We start from the raw sequence: 22,877 nt of genomic DNA, 5'->3' as shown, positions 1-22,877 counted from the left end.
ACAAACAAAACATCCGCAGGACTGAAGTGGGTCCAGATTGGCAGTCTGAGACTTTTGGCACATGCTCCAAGAGCAGGGAGGCAAGAAGCAGGGAGAGAAAGGGCTGTTTCAGAGCATTCAGAGAACCTTGGCTTTTCTTTGCCTATGTGAGGGAAGCTGAGTATTGCTTTGTGGGTGTCAGGTCTGTGGTACCATTTCTCTCTAAATGGCCAATGCGCATCACAGTAGCACCTGCATTGAGCGTCTGCCCCTTGGTGGTCAGTGCATGTCATAGCAACTGGTTGGAAGGTTGGGCACTTAGCATATTAGCCTCTTATATAGATAGATAATAAGATCAAAATTATATATTTTTTCTTAATTCAGATAGCCCCCCACCCCAAACAGAGAAGAAAACATTGATTAATATGCATTGAGGATATGCCACTGTTAACCTATTAACCAGGAGTTCCCTTTTTAATTACGCAATGTACAACGCGTGCATACTCTTTCACTAGGACATGTCAGTATGTTACGCCCAGTGGATGTAATTTTATATTATTATTTTTTTTATTTATACTTAATTTAAATAAATGAAATATATATTTTTTCATTTATTTATATATAAAGCACAAAAGAAAATACAAATTACAAACAAATAGAAAAGAATACCAACAAAAAAATGGAAACATCAAATTAAAAAATTATAAATTTTACAAACAATTATAAATATTACAAAAAATATATACTGTCCCTCTCAGGGCGCAACATATATTTCAAGGAGGTATTCATATGTCCTACCCGTTCACAATAGTGGTTACGTGTGACGTATTTATAGGTCCTGCTCGGTTAACAGGTTAATACTAGATGTACTTAGGTTCAAATCTTGGACTTGTGCAATGCTAATTATGGGACTTTGGGAAAGAAATAATTTTACAATGCTGTGCTCTTTTCTGCTCCCTTATTGCAGATAATATCCCTGGGGGTTAAATTATAAATTCAGTCAAAAGAAAAACTGAATATAGAATATCCATGTGATATGGTAATGTTCTTAGCTGTCTGAAGCAAATAGGGTTTATAGTGTTTAAATATAATTTTAAGTGTCCAACAGTGAAAGTTATGTCAGCTTTTCAAATGCTGCTACTACTAATTGTATTTTTGAGATCTATGATGAAAATTAATATACCAAACATATTGCAGTGCATATTTTAGTCCTGAGAACAGTAGATTGGACATAGGTACACTTGTCACAAGTTTTGTGTCAGACATATAACTTTATTAATAATACAAGTTCTTAAAATTAAGACAAATCTTCCAGACTCTGACTGAATTGACCTTTTTGCTTTAGGTATATCTTCACAATGTGTAGATATTTCCTCTTTCCCCCACTTTATATGTTAATAAGAGTGGGTCAAATGTTTTTGGGATCTTTTCCATAAGAACCCAGAAAAAGTATTTGATGAAATATGTAGAAAGTGGAATATAATGAATAGAAATAAGGCAAATGGTCAGCCAACCTAGCATAATATGATGGAAGAAACAGGTTTGTTGGTTCATGAATAATAATCATTTATCAATATCAGAGGTGGTCCTATAAATATCAGCCTCATGTAGTATCTTATAAAATAATGAAACAGACATTAGAGAAAGAAATGTGCGTTTATATCAAGGTATTGAGAACAATCAGTTTTGTAAAGAATGGGCTACATTCTTTTATGTTTTAAGAGGGTATGAATTTATTTCCTTGAGATTACACTTGTAAAATCTAAGCAAAAGATCTTTATCTGTATTTTGTCCCATATATGTACACTAAGCAATCTTAAAAATAGTATAACTAGCACAACTGGTGTAACTTAATGGTTGAGCATTGACTATGAACCAGGAGGTCATGGGTTCGATTCCCAGAAGAGGGACATGTCTGGGTTGTAGTCTCGATCCCCAATGTGGGGCATCAGGAGGCAGCCAATCACTGAATCACTGGTGTCTCATCATTGGTGTTTCTATCACTCCATCTCTCTCTCTTCCTCTCTGAAATAAATAAAAATATATATTAAGAAATATTACAATATAACTATGGGAGAATTGGACTAATTTATTCTTGGTGGTAACATAGGAGCTCTCCCTGTCTCTCTTGGGGGATGTTGGTTTTTACTTAAGGTAGATTTAAAAAGTTGATGAATTAAGTAATCATAGTAGCACTATTTCAAATTGAATTATTTAATATCTGGTATATCAGAGAGCCTAGTGTATGTCAGGCACTGTTGTGGGCCTTAGGGTACAGCAGTAAACAAAATATGTCAAAATTCTTTTGTTATATTCCAGTGGGGGAGGGGCAGTCAACAACTGATGGAAATAATAAATAGGTAACTTATTTACTATTTAAAAGATGATAAAAGAGAAGTCCTGGGAATGCTGGGCATCAGATATAGTCTTCCATGAGATGAGATTCCAGCGAAGAGAATAATACCTGGGCAAGAGTTCCAGTGAGACAGAGTTGCTGGAAGAATGCCCCTAAGGCCTGAGGGTGCTGGAATGCAGGAGGGCCATAATTAGACTGTTGTGGATAGGTACAGAGCTGCAGGTGCTAGCTACAGGCATGTGTGGGTGGTCCAGGCCAGTGGCAGAGTTGGGACCAGATATGGGCCCATGAGCTGCTGTGGGGATCTTGGCTATTGGTGTAGGGATTAGGCTTGAGTACGTGCCCAGCAGTGAGGCCAGTGATGGGAATCTGGGGCTGGGGTGTGAAGGTGCATGGCTGCAGGGTCCAGCTGCAGGTGCACTGGTGTAATGAAGTGGTGACAGTAGTTGGGCTGGATCCGGGGGCAGGTGTAACTGTGAGGACCTGGGCTGTCGGTGTGCACTCCTGTATCTTCAGCGGCTAGCTGTGACATGCATGTGGAGGTGAGGGTTGGATGTGAAAAAGCCACAGAGGCTGGGGCTGGCTGCCGGTATGGATCTGGGCCTGAGGCATCTGTGGTGTTACAGCTGGGCTGGCTGAGGAATGGGTTATGGGGAGTACTTCACACAACTGGGTGTCTTTAACACAAAAACCTATGGAGTCCTTAGCAGCAAACATTCTAGGGGGTCTGTGGTGGCTATGCTGACACTTGCTTTTCTCAATGGCAAAAGCTGCTATGGTCCTCTTCAGAGCTAAAGTCTGTGACTAAGTCCTCAGTGATGAAAGCTGGGATCCTCTGCAGAGAAGGATTCTGAGGACCACAGCTGTTCTAACCACATGGCTGATACAGGTGGCCTCTGGTCTTCCTTTTTCCCAGCTATCTCTAGATGTCTTAGTTATGCCAGTCTCTGAGAGGGTGAAACCAAAACAGACCCTTTGTGCATATGTCCCAAAAGGCTGAGGAAGTTGGTGGCTCACCTCTTCTCCTTTTTTCATGGTGGGGAGCTCTGTTGGGCCTGGGAGTTTTCTCTTGGTGCTGAGCAGATGGGATGATGCAGGCCAAGTGAAACGTCTCCTTACTCTTTTTGTGGTTATTCTCAGGCTTTTGCTCCATTGTGTTGATGAAACTCCCCAAGTGGACTTCTGAGGTCTCCCAGAGCTATTAACATAGTTACTGGGTAGCTAATTGCTGTTCTTGGAGGGATGAGGGCTCAAGTCCTCTATTCTGTTGTCTTGATGATGTCACAAATCTCAGACTGCTTTCTAAAATTACATCTGTATCCAGTCCCAAGTAAGAGGGTACTTTTTCCCCACATGTCTCTAGTGAGAGCCCTTTTAAATTTAGTGCCCTAAACAGTGCTTGAGTACTCACTCATATGGGCTTCCTACTTTGAGGAGCAGTTTCCTACTTTGCTTTATTTTATAGACAAGGGAATGGTAGCAAGAGAGATGACATGATTTTCCCATGCTCTCATATCACACTCTCTCATCGTGGTTCCCAAGACTAATTTGATATTTAGTATTTAAAAGATGATAAAAGAGAAGTACTTTTTTTGTGGTCATTTCCAAGCTGTATTTCCACCCTTATTTTCTCTGTGTATGCTCAGGCCATAACCTTGGAGCCTTTCTTTTTCTCCATAATCCAATCTGTCACCATATCCTGGTGACTCTGCCTTTGAAAATATCTTAAATCTGGCCCTTTCTTATGACCTCTGTTGTTGCTACCTGCATCCCACCAGACCCAGACCATTGCTGCCATTAGATTCCTTATTGGCCTCCTTGTTTATAGCCTTGTCCCCATAAGGTCACATAAGGGCTTTTCTGTGTCCACACCACTTAATCTCATTTATACATTATTATTAATAAAAAGAAAGCTCTTTCTGTGATCTACAGGGTCTTTCATGATCTGATTCTCATTACCTCCATGGTCCCATCTTCTACCTTCTCCCCCCACTTGCTTACTCTGCTTTACTGCATTGGTTTTCTTGCTATTCTTTGAGCAGATCAATAAATAACCATCACAGAACTTTTGTACTTTCTTTGCAGGGACATTGCTTACATAGATATGTCAAATTTTCACTAAATCAATTATTCAGATTTGAGTTCAAATTCTACTTTATCAGAGAGATGTTTTACCTTAGCTCTTATTACTACCTGACATGTAGGTTATATATTTATCTGTTTGTGGTTTAGTCCCAGTTATAAGCTCATGAAGACAGAGACTATTTTTTTTTGTTCACTGTTATATATGTAGTTTTCTGAACAGTGCTTATTAGTACTTTGTAAGTGCTCAATAAAATACCTGTTAAATTAACAGATGAATATTTCTATATTGTTCCTGGCCCTTGATATTTGACTCCAGTTGAAATAAACTGTTTCTGGTCAGATATGACATTGCTAACATTGATTACATGACAGCTGTACTAAGGTGTTATGCTCCCCTTCTTGTTATGCCTTTGTTCACAATGTTCACATTTTCTCTTTCCCATTCTTCAAGCTCCACTCATATGCAGTTCTTCAATGAAACCATCGCTTCCCAAGTTGCAGTTAAGCAGTCTTCTCTGTGTGCCTAGTGTGCTATTTGTAGTCCTGTTTGTTACCATCTGTCTTGTATTATAGCTATTTATATACATGACTTATCTCTCCCCTGGATTGAAATAGCCTTTAGGAAATCCTTCTATTCCCTTAGCGCTTGTTCTGGTGTTTTGGCATGCCAGGTACTTGTGAAGTGATCATTGAGATGAATTATGAATGATACTTAAGCCTTTACTCATGGCATTGGCTCAAATTTAGAGACATGTTTAAATTCTAATTGATGTAAAGAAGACAAGCTTTTGTAATTTCCTAAAGATAACATTAGAAATTAAAGGACTGGCGAACTGGCAAATGGACCATATGGGAATTGAATTCATCCGGCCTTTTGGAGAGTGATTTAGAAATAGGAAAGAGTTTTCTGAAAGTAATGTTGAACAATCATTCTTCCCTTCAAAAGGATAAAGAATTTATATAATTACTAAGGATTGAGCTTTAACATTTGGAAGAACCATGAACTAATACATTTAAAGCTCTTGAAATATTTTCGTGGATATCTCTAAAAGTGATTAAACCACTGTTGCTTTGAATAAGGTGGTAGTAGTAATTTTAAAGAGCTGAATTCTATAACTTGGTTTAAGATTGTGCTTCTGAATGGCAACCTATTCATCTATTTCCCCCCTTATATTTTAGTGACTTTTGGAAATCTTTACCTTTTCTTTTTCACTTTTATCTCACTCTAGCTCCATAGAAAAAGTGAGATCTGTTGCTTTGAACTTATCAAACCCTTTCCCTTCTACATCAGCATCTCTGTTTGTATCTCTTACTTCTGTTCTACCTCAGAAGAGGATTTGTCCTTCCATCTTCCCCAGGCTGAGGCTCTGTCAGAGCTCTTATCCACCCCTCTCGGTGTCTTCAGATAGGTCTGTACAGTTCTTTTTCTTTCAAAAAGTACTCCCTCTTGATCTCCCTCTACATGTGCACAGGCTGCTGAGTGTCCGCACAGCATGGTGGCTATCTTTCCCCAGAGGGGTTCTCTAAGGGTTAGCAGGCCAGGTGGAAACTCCTTTGTGACCCAGGCTTAGAAGGCACAGAGTATCACATCTTCCACAGTCTCTTTGGTGGAAGTGGCCTGCATTCAAGGCTGTGGAATTAGATTCCATCTCTTGATGTGTGAGTGTTTTGTGGACATAATTTAAAATGATAACAGCGTTGTTGGGTATAATGTCTCAGATTCAGTGCAAGAGGAGGGAGCTTTATAATTTTATTGATTTAATAGGTTATTATATATGCATGTAGTACACAATTCAAAGGGGAAGAAAGTCTCCTTTCATCCTGGCTACCCACTTGCACTCCTGAAGATAGCCATGTAACCATTTTGAATCTTTATTTTCAGAGAGATTTCAATTGTATGTGAATACAGGAATATGCATATGCATGCGTATTTATACATAAACATGTGTGTGTGTGTGTGTGTGTGTGTGTGTGTGTGTATTTGTGATATGGAGGTTAAGGGCTCCAGCTCCCCTAGTAAACATGCCCTGCACAGTAGGGCAGCAGTGGCTTCTTCCCTCTGATTGGTGAAGACCACTCTTCTCTGTGGGAGGACAGCAGTTCCCAAATATGACTCATCTTCACAGTGATAAGAACCTGTTTTATTTAAAGGCAATTTTCCCCTCTACCCTTAGAGTTTCTGATCTGATAGGCTTGGATTGGGTCTGGGAATTTTTTTTTAATTATTTCCCAAGGATAAAATGGCATACTCTGTATGGTGATGATGTGGTAATATCTTTTAAAATGTATGTTATCCTAAAGTGTAACTTAAAGGTTTTTATTTCACAGTTATGGCAGCCAGAGCCTGAAATACATGCACAGGTCACATAAGAGACTTATCAAAGCAAAAACCTTAGAAAACTTCCCATTGTAGCCTTTATGGACAATGGAGTGAATAGGTAAAGAGAGGAAGTGAGATTTCTCCATATGAACTTGTTTATAGTTTCAGCCTTTGAACCAGAATATGTCACTTATTCAATAAAATAATGAATAAATATTTAACAAAATGGGTAAACAAAACAAAATAAACACAGTACTCCTGGTAGTCAGCCTTTTGGAGGCCCGTGGAGGCAGTATGAATCCATTAACCCTCTTCTCCCTCTCCCCTTTGTTGCTCCTCTCAAGAGCTTTTATTTTGTCTTTTGTTAGTAGCAGTCTTCCTGGAACTTATGAGATGACTAGTCAGCATATTCAGTTTTCTTGTATAGTTGACACTTTCTATTACCTTTCGTATTTTCACAACTATTCCAATGCTAAAGCAGGAGGAGGGCAAAGCCTGTCTTGCTATCTTTATCCATATGTTCACTTATTCATTCAATGAACTTGTTGAACTATTAGCAAGGGCTATATGGAGTAGGGGGAGAGGGTAATTCTGGCAAAGAACAAGGATGAAGGACCCGACTTTGTAGAATATAGACAGGTAGACAGACAGTAAATGTGTAAAACAAGGAAATAAAATAAGTTTACCAAGTATTTAGTGATGAAACTAGAACAGTCTGGCAGGGAGGACTGCTTTGGATGACTGTTATGATTGACAAGGAGGGCCCTCCCAGAGGAGGTGGTATCTAAAATGAGACCTGTGTGATGAGAAGCAGGAAGCCACACAGATCTAGGCAAAGTGTTTCAGGTGGAGGGCACAGTGAGTGCAGAGATGCTGAGGAGCACCTTGCTTATCACTTCTCAGGGACAGTGAGATCCAGAGGGAGGTGGACAATGGGAAAACAGATGGTAGAAAATGAGGTCAGAGAGTTAGAAAGGGCTGGTCCTTGCAGGCTCTGGAGCACACAATGATAAGGTTGGAGTTTAAGTGCATTGGAAACTTCATGTCTTTAGCAGATCAATGGTGTGTTTTTTGTCAAGACCTCTCATACAGATGTTTTGAGGGACCTCAAATTCAGCATGTGTAAAACTAAACTCATTACTTCATCCCCATTCACTGCCTATCTCTTAGTGAATGACACTATTCATTTTGTTACCCAAGGTGGAAATTTGACATTGTAGATCCTTCTTTAATTTATTATTGCCTGTGTTCTATTCTGTCACCAGGTCCTTCTTGATTCTACCATTTCTGTGTGCATTTTTCTCTATTTGTTCATCTTAACTGTTGTGGTTAATCTGTCATCATCTCACCCATTAAAATAATATTTATTTCCTACTGACTCTATGCCAGTCATTTTTCCAGGTGCTGGAGAAACATCAATAATGAAGCCCTCTTGGAGCTTATAGTCTATTAAGAAAGGCAAATGGCCAAAACCGGTTTGGCTCAGTAGATAGAGCATCGGCCTGCAGACTGAAAGGTCTCAGGTTCAATTCCGGTCAAGGGCATGTACCTTAGTTGCAGGCACATCCCCAGTGGGGAGTGTGCAAGAGGCAGCTGATCGATGCTTCTCTCTCATGGCATGGATGTTTCTAACTCTCTATCCCTCTCTCTTCCTCTCGTAAAAAGATCAATAAAATATATTTTTTAAAAAGCAAGGCAAATTAATTTAAAAAATAGTGATGCAGTATGGTGCCATGTTAAGGAAAAAGCTATCTATAGAAGCCTGTAGCAAGTGTCCTTCACCTGGGAGGTACCTTAGGAAATGATATCAAAGGGCAGATAGAGGTAAGAAGGATGTTCGAGCAAGGTACGTTTGCAGCATGGTCTAGCAGGATTAGAGGTCAGTGAGCTGGTAGGGAGTTAGCAAGGGAGTCTAGACTTTACCTTGGGACAACAGGAGCCCAAGGAAGGGTGACCAACAGGGCTGAGGTGAGTTCATAAGGGCAAATTAGGGCTGCATACAGTCAGTGGATTTAGAAGCCAGAAAGACTAGAGTTAAGTGACCGTTGGAGTTGATGCACTAATCTGGGAGGCTACCAGTGAAAAGCGCCAGTGAGTCAGAATTTGAGTTTTCTGTATGGATATCTAAATTAACTTATCAGATCAAATTTGAATTATGACATAGTAACAGCCCAGATTTCCCAAACACACTAAAGCAGAATTTTTTTTGGAAACTTAACACTTTTTTCATATTATGGGAATGTCTTCAGAATATGAAAGCTTTATTGAATTGGGTCTGAAATGAATTCCATTTAAACATGAAATTGAAATCCTTGCTCTGAATATTTTTCATAGATTTCAAGCTCCTTTAGAAATTTCATTTTGCCTCGTGTTTTAGTATTGGAGATAAATACTGGCAATAGAAGATGTGGTGTTGAGGGCAGTGACAGAGGGAAGTGTGGGCAATGGTGCAAGTGGAAAACTGTCCACTTTTATTTTGTGAAGGGAGTGGTGTGGCAGAGGCAGGCAGATGAATGGATTTATGGTGCTCCCATTGGAACCAGGACTGGCTGTGGAAAGGAAGTACCTGTTAGTGGTGAAGAAAGTATTCAGTCCCCAACTTACCACCTTGGCAATTTGAACTTAATAAGCTCTTTGGAATTTTAAATGTAATAGAAGAGGTGATTGGTTCAGCTTTTTGTGCCCATCTGTCCCACACATATTTGTTGACACTGTTAGCCATTACCCTACCAAAAAATGTGGCTTTTGCAACTGAAGTGCCATTCCTGCCTTTTGTGTAAAAGGGTAAATAGGGAGAGTTTTATCTTGTAGCTCTCTTCATGGATCTTCGTTAAAAAACAAACAAAAACCTCAGGAAGGGAACTACAAAACCTGTGTGCCAGGCCTTGTTCTAAACACTTTACCAATATTAATACACCTAATCCTCATGACAGCTCTGTGAAGTAGGGACTATTATTAGTAGTATTTTATACAGGAGGGAACTTGGGCACAGAAGATAATAACTTGCCTAAGTCACACAGCTCTTGGGTGGCAGAGCTGGATTTGAACCCAGAGACTCTAGTCCCAGAGTCGGCTGTTGGGGAAGATGATGCAGGAGGATGTGCAAGTAGGGCATGTGCAGCTGACTGTGCGTTCATGGGCTAAATGTTGGCGACCCAGAAGGGCTTTTAGTCTTCTTTCACTTGTTAGAAAACCACTGATACATGTGGAAAAGATTAGAATACATTTTAAAGTCTGCTTTTTAAATACATAGTTTTATTGCTGCTATGAATTTTAAAGAACCAGCCTTAAAAAAAATCTAAAAGTTTAGCTTTGCCTTCTAGATAAAAACAAACAATTTTTATTTTTTATTACTTTCAAGTTTTCTGAACGTCCCCCAAGAATATTGTGGGTGCAAGGACCCATGTTTATATATCAACATAAAATACAATTTAATGTACAGTTGACCTTGAACAACAGAGGGGTTAGGGCACCCACCCCTGCCCAGTTGAAAATCTAAGTATAACTTTTGACTCCCCCAAAACTTAACTGCAGTTGTCCCTCAATATCCTCAGAGGATTGATTCCAGGACCTCTACAGATACCAAAATCTATGATGCTCAAGTCCCTTGCATAAAATGGCATAGATCAATGCATACATTTGTCCCTCTGCACCCAGGGATTCCCAACTGTGGTTTGAGAATACTATTGTTGATCCCTTTTGGTTGAATCTGTGGATTTGAAATCTGGGGATATAGATGGCTTACTGTTTAGCTATTGAAAAAAATCCACATATAAATGGACCCATACAGTTCAAACTTACGTTGTTCAAGTGCCATCTGTATATGATTTTTACATCATCCCCAATTTTAGATGGTTCCCTAGATGGTAAAATAGAGCATTTCTGAATGTGCTTTGCAACAATAAACAAGCATTCATTGTCAGCTTGTGTGAGGAGGATACTGAATTTAATTTTTTCTCTCCATTACTTGCCAAATATAATCTTAGAGGGCTAAATTCTTGGTTTAAAAGGTATTTCTTGGTATGTATATTTTATTAAAATTTAAAATAATTTCAATTATAGTTGACATACAATATTATATTAGTTTCAGATGTACAACATAGTGATTATATATCTTACAAAGTGATCACCCTGATAAATCCGTCTTTTAATATTATATATAGTTATTACAATGTTATTGATTGACTATGCTCCCCATGGCAAATGTGTTTTAAGAGAAAGAATTTAAGTCAGACCATGTTCCATTTTTTTAAAGAAAAATGATCACAAATAATTGAAATTTATATATTTTTAAAAATATATATCTGTCCATTAGATTCTAAGTGAGTGGTGTATAATTTAATGTATGACAGAACACTTTCCATAATACTCTCCAGGCCCACTGCTGTTGTAAGGAGTAAGGTTTCCTTCTTTTTTATGGCTGAGTAGTATTCCATTGTGTATATGTACCCCCAGATTTTTTTATCCATCCATCCATCCATCCATGCATCCATCTACTGATGGACACTTGGGCTGTTTCCAAATCTTGGCTATTGTAAATAATGCTGTGATGACCATAGGAGTGCATATATACTTTTTGAATTAGTTTTTTGGGTTTCTTTGGACAAATTTACAGAAGTCTCTGGGTCATAAGACAGTTCCATTTTTAATTTTTTGAGATAACTCACACTGCTTTGACAATGACTCCACCAATCTGTACTCCCACCAACAGTGCATGAGGGTTTCCTTTTCTCTATATCCTTGCCAATACTTGTTTATTGATTTATTGATGATAGCCATTCTGAGAGATGCAGTTATGCACCTGAAACCTGTATAATTTTGTTGCTCAGTGTAACCCCAATAAATTCAATAAGAAGGAATAAAAAAGCCAGGACACTTTTGAGAACAAAAGGGGGACCCTTACTGGATGATAAATAGTAGGTCAGCAGATGTGAACTGGGCTATCCTGTGTAAACCAGGATCTTTGATCATCCTTAATATAAGAAAGCTTGCTAGAGAATGAATATTTTTAAAAAGGAAAAGAAAATAGTTTAAAATTTCTATTCAATATTTAAGAGAATTATTGTTGGTTATGAGATTTTATTTTGCCCTACCTACAAACTGATTAAGTTCCCCTGTTACTGTTTCAACAAATGCTGGCAGAACACACAAGACTGCTGGGTCAGAGATAAGGGGATTACAACTTTTGACACAGAAGTTAGCATCAGCATATTTATGTTGGTTTCCCTTCCTCCTCAAACCCCACAGGGGCAACTTGATATGGCCCAGATGAGAGCTGTGCACACAGTGTGCTTACATCACAGCTGAGGTACACACTGAGAGACATCTGCTATTTCTACACTAAGCAGCAAGAAAGTCTGGTCTTCCTGGGCAGAGGAGGAGTTGGAGAAAGGGGCAGAGAGGTTGATTCATCTGTCAAGGTTACTAGCTGACTAAACCAGCGGTCACTACCGGGTGGTCCTTGAGGTCCGAAAGATTGGCAACCGCTGGTTTACAGAAACCTTTGGAGCAATGGTTGCCAACTACCCTGTTTCCCCGAAAATAAGACAGTGCCTTATATTAATTTTTTCTCCCAAAGTTGCGCTAGGTCTTATTTTCAGGGGATGTCTTATCTTTCCATGCGCTAGGTCTTATTTTCGGAGGATGTCTTATTTTCGGGGAAACACGGTAGTGGTTTGTGGACCACTGGTGGTTCTTGAGGTCTGAAAGGTTGGTGACCACTGGACTAAACAACCCTAAGAAATGGCCTAGGTCAGGCCTTGCTTGCATCAAGGTAGAAGGTGAAGAAGCACTATTGAGAAGGGTTCATGAGATTCAAAGGGGCTTATTAATGGTGATTTGGGTAAGTTTCTTGAGAAACTAAGCTAGGCATTTTAAAAAAGGTATTTCCTTACAGCGATCTGAAAAGGAACACAAGGTTTCAGGAACAAATTGGGCTTTTTGCTTCATTGTAGGTTGGCATCTATTTTCTTAATCTCAGTTAACAAGTCAAACACCCAGACTGTTTTGTCTTCCGGACAGAAAGTATAGTGTCAGTCACCAGTGACTGACTGGGCACTTAACTTGTTAAATGATACATGAATTTATAGCTGACTTAGGAAGGCACTCTAAGTACTCTTACCAAGCACTAATTGTCCTGCCTTATCAAGTCCTGTGGACCAGTTTTGAAAGATAAAATCTGCTCGTGTAGGGATTTGGGTGAAATTTCTGATGATTATTTCCCAGGCAGGGTTAGCTTTCCTTAGGATTGAAGAGTGTTTTATGCTTGCATAATTGTGGAATTGGGACTAAGCTCCCGGGGGGGCTCTGAGCATCCTCAAATCCCCAGAGGTTCTCTGCAGGGTCTGATGCACATGGCAGCAGAGTTGGTGCTCTTCCTGTCACATAAGTGTGCTTTCCACCTACATTTTCAGAACTCTGTTCTTGAGCTTCTGCTAATCCTGGCCATCTATAATTATTTACTCAGCTAACAGAATTGGTGTAAGCCATGGTTGGCAAACTATGGCTTACTGGTCAAATCGGGCCCATTGCCTGTTTTTGTAAACATTTGTGCTGGCACAGAGCCATGCCCATCATTTACATGATGTCTCTGGCTCCTTTCCCACTGTAGCAGTAGAGTTAAGTAGATGCAACAAAGATTTACAGCCCACAAAACCTAAATATTTACTGTCTGGCCTTATAAAGAAAAAGGTTGCTGATCTCCGGTCTAAGTTAATAAATCAACTAGACAATACTTCTTGGTTGTGTCTGCATCTCGCTCAATTCTGTGTGCACAGAGGAGTACTTTATCCATTTTGACAAATGAAGAACGATAAACATCTTCATACTAATGAAATGTTAATGAGAGAGGGCTGCTCCACAGTCACCTGTGTTGAATAGACACAATAAAAACTTGACCATATTCTTATGGTCAGGGGCAATGTTTTAACCCAAATATGACTCAACTGGGGAGAGTCAGTGGTAGGCCTGTGGGAAAGGCTCTGTCCGAAGCACCATCTACCTCCCTTTCTCAGGCTTCCCCACTCTTCTTGTCAGAAGACCCTTTGTATGGAATGTTGATTTAATTTAGGTGCCTTTATCTCTTCTGGCCAATGGTGGTGGGAGATAGAAATGTGCTTCTCTCCATTTGTGCTCAGTTCCTGCAGGCCTCTAAGCCTGTCATACTGCTGAACACCATACATGGTTTTCTCCTGGTAACCCCTAAACACAAGCCAGCTGATTCCGTTGGCCTTCAGCTGAAAAACAAGCAGTGCTTCCCTCTGACTGTACATTATTTTTCCTTCACATTAAGACATCCTGTGAGATGTGAATCCACTGAGTTGATGATTCATGCATCATAAATTTATTCATGTTCTCCACTAAGCACTGTCATGGGCATGATGATGGGGTGCACAAGTAAGAAAATAGACAGAATAAACATGACCTTAACCTTTCCTTCTTCCCTGTGTCTAGTACTGAAACAGGTCCATTCTTTCTTTATAATGTATTTTGCTACTTTTTTTCCTCTCTACTAGGTACATTTTGTTACTTACACTTGGGCTATTATAATAAATCCTGTAGCTGAGCTTTGGAACTCCCAGACTATTGGTTGTCATCCTGCGAGTGTCATCACAAATCTATTATGAATCCCCATTTCCAGCCAAATCCAGCTGTAATTCCTCCGCTTGGCTTTCAGAGCCCTCCACTAAACCTTCCTAAGCAACAACATTTCCTCTTATTCCCCATAATAAATCATCTCCTGTGTATCTGAGCTCTTGTCTGTGGTGTCTGAGCCAGCACTTATGTTATTTTGTTGTCTAGAATGACCCTGTCTAAATACTCTTCATTCCTCTAGCTTAGCGTATCTTAACCTCAGACTTATTAACATTTTTGGACCAGATAACTCTTTGTTGTGAGGGGTTGCCCTGTGCTATGCAAGATGTTTAGCAGAATCCCTGGCCTCTACCCACTAGATGCCAATACCCCTACCTCCATCCCCTAGGCCCCTGGAGGACAAAATCATCCCTGTTGACAACTACTGCCCTTACTATGTTTTTAGCCCTACTTCTCCTGAAGCACCTCTGTACAGTCAGAAACTTACTTACCTTCTCTCATTTGAATTACTATAGGTCTTGCCCATATCATGTATAGAACTTTAATTAGATAGATTTATTAGTTAGTTGTTTTAAATGAATTAATCCTGTTTCCATAATTTGGTTGTAAGCTTTGAAAATCAGGGATCATGTGGCATACTACTTTTGTGTAATTTTAGTTTCTTAAATTCTCTATGCTTTAGTTTTCTCATCTGAAAAATGGGGATAATAATAATAACAATGATAATAATATCTATAAGTCAGGGTTGTTTGAAGTCAAATAAGTAAACTGTTTGAAAGAGTCCTTGGTGGATGGTCTTCACACAATTAAAAGTTGTGTAGCTGATGTTATTCTTTTAAACCTCACTGTCTCTAGCAAAGCAGTTAACCCAATGGATTTTGCTTTTCTTTCTTTGGGGAAGTACCTGGGATGGGAGTACATGGGCTAGGGCTCCAACAAAAATGGGTTGGTGTTTTTCTCTCCTCTATTTGTTCCTCACACATTTTTATGCTGTTGACATCAGGTAAACATAAGTAAAAAGGGTGCTTCACTCTTACTCATGAAAGAGCACTGTGAAGCTGATTATTAGTGGGTGAAGGTGAGTGAAGCGAACTTAGAAGGTGGAAGAGAAAATAACACTACTGTGCCTTTGATGGAGGTAGGCCTGTGTGGTTGCTCTCCTTGTGATTCCCCTGTGAGCTCCAAGGGCATTTTGCTGATGTGGCATCCTTGGGCAGTTCAAGTGGAAGTTTTCCCAACAAAATCTTTCTTCTACATTTCTCTCAGAACTTGGTTTTGAATTCCAGCTTATTAGCTGTGTGACTAATCGTGGAGCCTCCATTTCTTTATACTATGGGGATATCTACAGTAATAAAAGAGTAAGATGCAAATTGACCATACATTCATGACACCCACCAGCCAAACAGGAGTGAGTATGCAAATGAATCCAACAAAAATGGCGGGTTAATTTGCATACACAGGCGCTGAGCCAGGGGCAGGAAGCCTAGGCAACCATGCAGGTGTTCCACACTGCCCCAGCCACTCTGGGCCTCTGGATAGCATGGGAAGGAGGAAAGTTGACTCTGGGCCTGAGCAAAAAGGTGGCTCCAGCTGGAGTGAAGGCTATGCTGGCAGCCAGGAGAAGTAAGGCCCATCATTGCATGAATCTTGGTGCATTGGGCCTCTAGTGTTATTAATATCTGCTCCACAGTGTTGTGGTGAAGACTAAATGAGGTAATGTTGCATCCACATTTTGTGAGCGAAACTCCTGGCAATTGTTAAAAGGCAAATCACAGCCCTGTGTGACCATTTACACTGGACAGTCTGAGAATTGGGTGGCAGATGGCAATGGCCTTGTCCTCAAAGTGCTTTATGAACAGTTTGTCCTTAGGCTTGGTAGCTTTTGGAGATTTCTGTTGAACATTCACAAGCTGCTACAGCCACTTGGTGAAGGGCTGTGTTAACAGACCACCATCCTGCCCCCAGCTTTCAAGAGAAGCTCAGCATGTTTGTTTAACGGAGAGGGGAGAGGCTAAGAAAAGAAACACCCTCGAGTGTGGGGCCAGGATGAAGAGAATCCTGGAGGATCCTTCAGCCTCTTAGACTCATTTTCCAGGAAGTGCACATTTGCCAAGTTTCTTAGGCTTCTTCTTCAAGAGAGTTAATTTGAATTAAGCTAAATTGGTAATGGCAGCAGGGTGTCTTTTGCTTGTTTCTCTGGCCTTTCCAGTGATTATTTCTAGGTAAATTGAGATTAGAACAGTCTCTTCTATATTTTACTGGAAATTGGGGAGTACATATATGGTGACTAAGTTTTCTGACTACTCAGAAGAGAGGCGTTTTGAGCCTCTGTATGACCTTAGAGAAGAGGTGACCTCTAGGGCTTGGTGTCCAGATTCTGGATCTCAGCTACTGTTGCGGGAGCCTCCCTCCTGCTTGCCTTCTGGTGCCTGTGGCCCAGAGCTCCGTTAGGGAAATGTGCTTCAGGCTTTGTTTGGGGTTTGGTTAGAAACCTCACTACCAGTTACTGCGGTTTGCTCTCTTTGTAAGGCAGAGATCTGTTCCATAGATGGTGGTTTCTTTGGCCAGAGTAAAATGAGATCTTCCTGTGGTTGTGGGGATACAATTAATTTATACTTTTCCATTAATAGCAAAAGTTTACCATCTTGAAACTTGTAGAAAAAGCAGGCTAATAATGAGAAAATCTAGCATTTTGATGGTTCCCCAGTATTTATGGACATAAAACAAACATCTGTATTCAGCAAAATATTACTGACACAACATAGTTTATTCAGTGAGATTTTCTTTCTATGAGTATATTTGTTTTGGGACATATGAAATTGGACCATTTTAGTTATATTCACAGCTTTGCTTTGCAACATTAATGGAGATATTTAGAACTTCTGAGTATCAAGTCAGGAGCTTGTTAGCTGTATGTTTTATATAGAAAGTCATAAATCTTCCCCAGTCTCCATGTTATACACTTCTCTGATCATTCTGAAAGAGCTATTCCCAGATAATGTCATTATTTAAAAACATTAACATTTCTGCCTTAAGAATTTAGTGATACAGTGAATACTTTGAGATGTTGGAAGATGACCTTAAAACAGACACTTATCATACTCTGATATCTTTGTTTGGACACAGTTGATCCCTATTTGAGACTGTTTATCTGTATCCTCTGTATGGCTGCATTTTTTTTCCGGGGGGGGGGGCATCTATTTCAGAGATGTTTAATGAGGAATGCGCTTATCACTTGTGGACAAGAAATTTCATGTTAATACTTTGTCAGAAACTATTTGTTAAATTATTTATCTGTTCTGTATGGAGAAATTATTGTTTAGTTATTGACTTCATGAAACTTATACATAAATACATTTATACAGTTAAAGAAGGAAAAGGCTGGAATTGTAAGGTTGGAAGTTGCCTTCCTCAATCTAGCCGGTGTACTTACAACATTTAATTCACAAAAGCAGGTCAGTACTGCCTTCCTACCAGCATCCTAACAGCACTGGCCCTGCTGGCTGAGCCTCCCTGCGGTGCATTTGACCACAGCTATGTACACACCTGCAGTCTCCATTTAATATGAGAATGTCACCTTGACTCAGTTAATTCAACCTAGTAACTATAAAAAAATAAGTGACAAGAGAAGAATCTGAATGTTCCTTGAGGAACTAGTGATAATTTGAAGATCTTTTCATTGACAAACAATGCAGTGTTTCAAGTAACATTTTAAAAGCTGGCATTTTTGCAAAAGATGGAAGGGGCCGAGGAGCTAATTTACATTAGGAGAGAGTGGCCTGATTTTGTTCTTTCCTTGACTTACAAGCTTTTCTTGCTCTGTGGACATTGTTTTCTTTATCTGAAATGAGGGATCTGGTGATTCAAACTATTGTTGCTGCCTTATTTTTGTAAGAAAAGTCAGAACAATTTGTTTAGGTGGCTCAAAGGTCTGTTTTCAGATAGGAAGGCAACGGTAGAAGAAATCCCCCATTTTTTCTTCTAAAGAGGATACAGATAATAATTTAGAGCCATTCTAAATTAGCCTAAATAAATCTCAGAATGCATGTATGATCAACTTATGTATACTTCTCTTTGACTTTATAATGTATATCTTTATTTCTTAGACATTCCATTGGATGGTATATTTCTTTGATCTCTTTGTCTCCATTTATCATATCTCTCTATCTATGTTTCCCTTTTTCACCTTTTAAAATCATATTTATGCATTTTATCTATAAATTTTGCAATTTGTATAAAATGTTTTGTCTTGAAGGAAGCATGTCTGTTGCATAAAATTTTTTTAAATACTTTACATCATGATATGATCATCTTAGTCTTTAAAGGGGGTTTTGGCAATGATGATTGTCATTGTAACTGCATTTATTAAAATATTCAAACTTAAGTTTAGAATACTTATAAAAATATCTTAGTAATAGCAGCATGAATTAATGTTTTATATAACTTGAGAACTTACATTATACTTACAATTTTTCTTGCCATAATATATTAAAACAAACAACTGCCCTCACACTTGATTAGTAATCTTTTTTATTGGACTGGAAGTCAACAGTTACTCTGATATAGCAGCTTTTGAAACATGCTTTAAATTTTGTTTGTAAATAACAGTCACCAACAATAATTACTTAGATGTTAAAAGACTTTAGCTACTAAAGTCTAAGATTAAAGTTTTGCAGTTACTATAGGAGATACATATGAGAGACAAACATTTTGGTGTTTAATTAATTCTAATTAATTTTAAATATGATTAGTCAGCCACAGAAAAAATATTCTTTTGATTACATTTGAGAAATATATTCTTTTGACCAAATATAATACCATTGTGTAAATGTACCACAGCTTTTTATCCATAGCCATTACATTATTTTATTGTTAAATCTGGGTTTTCAAAAATAATTTAATATTTATGCTAGATAGTAAAAACCACCTTCTTTGTAACATTTAACATCATGCTTTCACTTTGCTTTGTAATACATGTACTTGAGTATACTTTACCTGATTGTCAACTTTCATAATATTGCACTATGGGGGTGTTCTAAGAAGATGCAGGGGTTCCTGGATGTATGAGGCTTGGGTGTATATGTGGGCAGGGTCTGCTTTTAGATGTTTTATTCCTGAGTTTTCCATATAACAGTTTGTTTAAAGAAAGGCTTGCAAGGTTAAACAAGGTCTGAAATCCAGTTATTGTTAACATGGTTTACTAGCTAAAAAATGGCACTGTGAACATATTGGATGATTTTTCTCTTTAATTGCCACAGATGTGGATGAACATCGAGGGTAGGATGCAGAAAAGGCCCAATCTCTATGGTTGAAATATAAATCTGTAAAAACACTTTCAAGCTCTCTTTTTATTATAACTAGGTATCTGCTTTAGTTATCTAGTTCTTCAACACAGTGTCGAGTCTCATTCTCTCCCTGAGAATGTTTTCCAAGATTGAAATGAATTCATTATAAAATTCTTTTGTATTTCTCTAGAAAAAAATCACTTAGAATTCTTTGTAAAAATAATTTCTCCCCTCTCCCCCAATACATCATGTCTTAACTCTTTTCTTTTAAAAGTTTTTATATGTACAAATGAAAAAAAATGTTCAGTGAAAATTTATTTCAGAAATTGCTCAGGAATATACGGTTAAGGGTATGCTTTATCATCACATGTTGACCTTAGGATTAAGGAAATTACACAATTTTATATTTTAAACCATTTCAGAATGTCTTAAATGACTGAGTAAATAAGCTGCTTATGTTGTAGGACTTGGCTCTGAAGCTAACTGGCATAAAATGAAAATGTTAGATTTTTATCAGTAAGTACAGAAACACTAAAATGCTTTTCATTTGCAAGGCAATTTCATCACCTGAAATCCTATCAAGACTGCCAAATTGAATATTTAACAGCCTAAAAATGAAATTTCAATTTAACCCCTTCAGTTTAATATCATTCTGCTCTTGTACTTGATTCAAACTTGGTACAAAGAGAAAGTCGGGAGCCACCAGGAACACACTGCAGTGTACTCCATTTCCCCCTTGCCCTGCCTTCCATGGGGACTGTCCTTTCATCTGCTTTTTATGAATCAAGGGCAGTTTGAATATTTGAAAAAATCAAGTTTGGTGTGTATAGAAATTGTTAGCTTACACTACAGAAAGGCTTTTTCATGCTTGAGCCAGCTAAGATCTGCTAACGTCTTAGATTTGCCTTGAAGAGAACAGACTATGTGGTGAGGAAACTACAATAGCTTCTATGATGTTGGAGCTGGTTACTTTCTTATCTATAAAACCTTGGCTTTTGCTACAGCTTTCTTCCGGATTGGGTAAACCTTTTGGTTCTCTGTTCTAAAACTTTGTTGGTTTAGCATCTGGTTTGCACATGCAGTAATGTTAACGATGCCTTACCTTTTTAGAGGGTACTTGTAACTGGGCAGAGGGCATGGTGCACGAACCCCAGGAGTGGACTTGGGTACAGTGTTCCAGATCTGACTCTGTGGTCAGCTCCCTGTGTGAACTTGTCTCTGAATTTTTGAACTTCATTTTTTTTCTGTAAAGTAAGAAGGATTGAGTTGGATCAGTATTTCATAAACTGTTTCCATCAAACACAATTTTATTTAATAGGCATTCTGAGGAAAAAGGATATATTTTACAGTTTGGATATTAAAAAATTTGGATGAAATTACAACTTTTTTTTTTTCAATTGCAGATATCATTACTTTTACTTTGTTAAAACTCATCAAGAAGAAAGGTTTATTGTTCACTGCTTCTTATTTTATGAACTCTAAGGTCATAGTGTAAGGGTTAAGAACTTTGGCTTTGAATCCTGGCTCTACCCTTTCCTAGATATGTAACTATGGACAAGTTACTTAACACTCAGTTTGCCCATCAGTAAAATAGGACACTGAAGATTATGTAATGCCTTTAAAACAATTACTAAAACTCCATTTAGTTAAATAAAGGTTTAATAATTTCAACAAGTCTTAGAAATAACAGATAATGATTCTATGATTGATATTTCACTTAAATCTTCCCTTTTCCAAGATCGTGGTAAAGATTCCTTTCCATTTTGTAGGAAATAAGATTAAAATTTAGAGCATTTCATTGTCTTGATGACGGTGATTATATTAATAAGTGGTAGAGCTAAGAATTGAATTCTGTATGCAGCATTCTCTCCTCTTCATAGAATTGCTTTCTGTAACACACGGAAGTAAGTCAAGCATTTCTTGAGTTGGGATGCTACTTCTGGAGTATTCTCAAAGTGTAGACCTTTTTTTTACACATTTAGCTGAGTTGGAAGATTAAAAATATTGTCCAAAATAGACTTACAACAGTGTAAATTTGAACTGGAAGAGATCTTAAAGATTATCTTCTAGGGTAGTCTAGCCCATTTTATATAATAAAAGGCTAATATGCAAATCAACCAAATGGTGGAGCAACCAGTTGCTATGATGCACACTGACCACCAGGGGCAGATGCTCAGTGCAGGAACCCTGAGCCAGGCTCCGCTAGAAGCCCTGAAGCCCTGAGCTGGGCTCATGGCTGGTGAGCACAGCAGTAGTGGCATCAGTCAGACATCCCCTGAGGGCTCCCAGGCTGCAAGAGGATACAGGCCAGGCTGAGGGACCCCCCTGAGTGTACTAATTTCGTGCACTGGGCCTCTAGTTTATTTTATAAATGAAGTTACTAATTACCAGAGCAGGAAAGTAAGTACCTTGCTTAAAGCTGCATTATTTATATGTAGCGAGATCAGTTTCTCTACATTGGTAGAGGGGAAAGGTAAGTGAGATTGTGAAACATATTGTACTTTACCTTTTGTGAAGTTTGCCCTTCTTTATCTTTATCTATTCATAGTTTAGTTGAGAGAGTTTTTCAGTGGCTGCAGTTCATGTCTTCATATGAATTGTAAGAGGATAGTGAGATAATGAGATTATATTCTGAACTTTGAAGCACTAAATGAAGTCAGCCTAAAGATACAGTTTAATGGATGAATCTATTAGTAATTTTGTTTTGATGATTGTATGACAATTTATGCATTTTACACAATCTGTAATGGTTAGGCAATTGATTTATCCATCAAGTGACCAGAAAATCCTGCCATTCTCTGTCATTTATGTATTGTGTGACTTTCTCAAAAGTCCTGATTGTGATAATTGGGACCCAGCAGTTAAAGGAAGTTTCCACAGTTGTATTTGTGTAGGTAGCATTTTGATAAGGGTAATTTAAAGTCAGGCAATCAGCACTTGGAGGACTCCTGCAATCATATTAAGGAGAGCAATCTCTTTTCTTTTCTCTCAAATCTTCACTACCTGAAATTTGAATAGATCATTTGTTAAGGGTGATGGAGTTGGATGGTAAAGATACCAAAATTAAATAAACTGCAAAATGGAAAGAATGTACTAGTTATCTAACTGTTCAAGATTTTTATTTAGGCTTTTATATGTTTCTAAATTTTCTCTCATGAAATTCAACTCAACAAATTCCTAGAAATTTCATATAATGTTCCAAAATTGATGAAAAATTAACATAATATACACTAGTATCAAAGACTAGCATGTCATCACC

Source organism: Pipistrellus hanaki (genome assembly GCF_964339955.1).
Source record: "Pipistrellus hanaki genome assembly, chromosome: 6".
NCBI lineage: Eukaryota > Metazoa > Chordata > Mammalia > Chiroptera > Vespertilionidae > Pipistrellus > Pipistrellus hanaki.
Note: the sequence above shows the minus strand (reverse complement) of the source record.